Below are 3,900 nucleotides of genomic sequence, written 5' to 3'. Positions count from 1 at the left end.
CTGAGATTCTCCCACTTTTTTGGTAAATAGTATCGGGAAGACGAAGAGTGAGAATAGAATCTCTCTGAGTTGTCTGAGATTCTCTGAGTTGCCTTGGGAATACGAGAAGCCTAAGTGCAGCGCAGGCTCAAATGACAGCTCTATACTGTTGGCATGTGTGTGCCCTTGCAGTCCCTGGATGCTCTCTCCATAAGTAAGACCGGAACAGCATACCCCTCTACCTCCAGCACCACCGGTGAGCTTCTTCTGGCAAGTGACCCTCTTTGTTTGCAAGTTACTCATATCCTCTCTTCTTCCACATCTGCATGGAGCAATAGTATTTGTTCTTAGTTTCATTGTTATTTTGCTTTATTTTTATTTCTGCTGGTTTTCAGAAGCTGGTTGGTAGGATATAGCACAAAGCAGTCATGTTGTCCTACCATGATATGAGTTTCAGAAACTGAATGTTCTATGATTGCTTACCATCAGTGTTTCTTTTCTGTTCTAAGAGACATCAGTGGTTGATTCATATTAGATCTGCATTTTATCCCCCTAGTAGCATCACAAATGGAGCCTAGTAGTCAATAGATCCAGTCAGAAAATTATTTTCCCTATGATAGATTTGCATTTTTTGCATACTCTCTCATGTAGTACATGGTAACCATGGTTCGACAGCACCAGCTCTGATTGAGCACACTGTTCATATTTGTTCGTCTTGTACAGCCGGGAGCGGACAAGACAGGGTGGGAGCGCCACCACGCACGAGGACAGAGAGGAAGACGACCGTCGAGGCGACGCAGGTAACTCAGTTGTAAAAAATCTCCATGTCTAGCACATTTTGCACTATCCAATTCATGCTGCTGCCAAATCCAGCATGGAGTCTATATATGCTGTCAAAATCAAGCTCATGCCTGAAACATTTAATTTTGCATATACTTAGTTTTTTTTTCCTACAAGCACCAAATGCATGTATCCTGATTCATGAATCATATATAAAGATGCCTGAAGCATCAACTTTGCATATATTCAGAGTGCACACAAACACAATGGTCAGTTGCATTTGCATATGCGCATAACTTTCACTTGCAGATCCAGCATACATGCACAGCATAAATGTTCTTCTCACAACATTTAGTCCAAGTACAAAACGTTCAGTCCTAGCACCCAGCACTGAGCGCACAAGCTTGCATCTGCTCATACCCCAAATTTGAGTAACAGAAGCGGGCTATATTTTCAATGCCCCAAATAACATGGGGCTTATGCTCATCAAATCTCCCAGAAATATTTAGGGCGTCATACTGACCACAAACGGCATGACCTTTACTTTTGGATTTGGGAGAGGGCATTATAACTGATCTTGAATGATTTTAGGGTATCGTTAGTTATGCAAACACATGATATATAGTTCGTTTTACAGGACTTATTCAAGATGAGTGATCCATGTGAATGCTGCCAGATCAAGCTTAAGTTTCTAAGGCAGATCAATGGCAACTTCATGCACAGCCTGGTTAGCTATTTCTGCCTTTCCTAATTTCCTAATTCAGTGGGCTGTCCGATGTTTTTCGAGTTTTTTTGTTGCCTCAAACATTTTTTGCACCATTCCTTCTTGTTACAGGTCATACCGGAGTGGTTTGTGAACCAATTTGGAGGAAAGGTCTGGAGAACTGTCAAACTAGAGTCCCCTAATGGTAACGTCTATGATGTTGGAGTTACCGAGAATATGAACCGAACAATTTTGAAGTCTGGATGGGCATCATTTGTTGATGCCAATAAAATAGAAGAACATTATTCATTGATGTTTCGTTACCTTGAAAACGCCTGCTTCAAGGTTACAATATTCGATTCCAGTGGCACGCAGAAAGCATCGTGCTGTGCTAGGATGGGAACTGCTGGTCCTGATGTTAGGAACCCAAGCACATTTGATGTTGATAATTCTAGTAGTTCTTGTGGTGATACTACTCAGTCTTCACCAAGCGAAAGATCAGATTCAGATGGAAGCCAAAAGGAAAGGTTGTACGGTTATAAAAAATCAGCAAAGAAGGCTGCAATATCATATTCTTCTGAGGAATTATCAGGTAAGTTGTGTACTGGGATTATTCAGTTACCTCCACCACATGTCCTCTTACTGTTGAAACTTATTTACAGCTGAAGACAGTCTATCTAGAGACAATTTGGTGGAGTAATATGATGAACAGGTGCATTTGAATGACTATGTGTTATCAGGGAAATGTGATCTTACAGTAGCAGAGGAGGCAAAAATACAAGCACTTGTAGAGAAAATTCGATCTGAAATCCCGAACGGAGGGAGTATGCATTGGGGTCTTTAGTTGCTAAAGTTTTTAATGTGCTTAGCTCTTCATGTAAGCTTCAATGCATTGGAAGCATGGTTTTGGGTACCGGGCGGTAAATTCGGTTACCGCCCGGTAACCGCGTTTCCCGGTACCCCATGATAATTCTGTATCTCGAGCAAAAAAAAAATCAAACTTTTTGAATTTTTTGAATTTAGACTCCTAACCCTTAGTTAAATAAGGCGTATATCTAGATCAAATATAAGCCAACTCGTGTCCGAGTGGTTAGTATCCTTTTCCCGCAACAGTGCGTCATGTGTTTGAGTTCTACCGGCCGCACTTTTTACTTTTTGATTTTTGAAGAAATGCACGCCACACTGTATACTGTAATTTTTACAATTTGGAAGTAGCCTTAGTTAGTGGGGTACAGAAAATGATGTGTACTATTCGTTATTGCTGATGTGGCTCATTTGATAAGATTGATAACTTTCATGTGAAGGTAAATATGATAGTGGGGATCTGATGTGGTATATTTGATGAGGTGGATAGCTTGTATGTGATAGTGGGGGTATATAGGATATGACTATTATGCCCTTTTTATAAAAAGTATGGGCTAATCTAGACCGTCCTTGTGTTTAGGGTTTGTACCGAAAAGTGTAAATTAAATTAAATGTTAAAAATCAGCCACACAAACACACACTCAATAAATATATATACTATATATACACGTCTATCGGTCTATAATCATAGCCGCATACATGGGTGGGCGACGCATAAACTCAACACAAAGTTTCTTCCTAGCCCGAGCTCCACGATGCCTCTTATCTGGCCCGTTGGTTTGCTTCGGGATTTTTGCAGAAAATGTGGACTACAAGTCACGCAGTTGTTCGCTAATGACTGCATGCAGGTACTGACCCGACGCGTCCTCTAGCTGCCGCTTGCATGCAGTACTGTAGTCACGTGGGTTTGCCAGAGCTGAAGTAAAGAGAGAGAGTATGCCGCATGCATGTTTTAAAGAGAGAGAGAGTGCCGTTGTGCAAAGTTTCTTTAAAAAATTAAGAGAGAGAGTTGCATGCACGGGTGGATAGAGAAAGAAATAGAAAGAGAAAAGAGTTGCATGCACCGGTTGTGAGATGAACAGTCCGGGAGAGAGAGTGTGAGAGGCATATGCAACCTTGTGCCATAAACAGTACACCATGTTTTCTTATTCCCTAACGGCGTATGGTAGCACAGAGATGCAACCAAGCTAACACATACAGGATATCTTGTTCTAATTCAGCAGTATATTCCATCTGCATGCGAGGAAAGAGAAAGTTGGTTTTTTATGAATAAAAGAGAAAGCTTTTTGTGGGGAAAGATTTTTTCTTGTAGCTACCTAGAGGTCAACTTGCGAGAGCAAGTCATCCACGGGAGAGTGTTTTTATTTGTGTTGAACTATAGTCGGCATAGTGCTGCAGCTTTTCAGCCAGTCGCTATCACGAGCCTATACGCTTTGCTTCTGGACAAATTACTCTGACGACTTGCAAAACTGGTCAGCCCTTGCGTGAATCTCTAGAAACAGCAAGTCCAGTGAACGGCATAGATAAAAGGTACCGTGTAGCTTGTCCTATAAAAACCCGCTCTCAAATCAAGT

At 41.4% G+C, this 3,900-nt stretch overlaps 1 long non-coding RNA gene across 1 annotated transcript; it reads left to right on the top strand.

Annotated features, from left to right (window-relative positions):
• Nucleotides 1-369: 369 nt before the first annotated feature.
• LOC125549282 (uncharacterized) lies at nt 370-1,886 on the top strand. The gene is made up of 3 exons (XR_007301299.2): nt 370-779; nt 1,397-1,486; nt 1,595-1,886. It is a non-coding gene; the product is annotated as an uncharacterized LOC125549282 (long non-coding RNA).
• Nucleotides 1,887-3,900: the final 2,014 nt, after the last annotated feature.

This window comes from Triticum urartu, chromosome 3A (assembly GCF_056163025.1).
Source record: "Triticum urartu cultivar PI428250 chromosome 3A, HENAU_Tu73, whole genome shotgun sequence".
NCBI classification, from domain to species: Eukaryota; Viridiplantae; Streptophyta; class Magnoliopsida; order Poales; family Poaceae; genus Triticum; species Triticum urartu.
The sequence above is the reverse complement of the archived record's forward strand: the minus strand, read 5'-3'. Positions and strand labels throughout refer to the sequence as shown.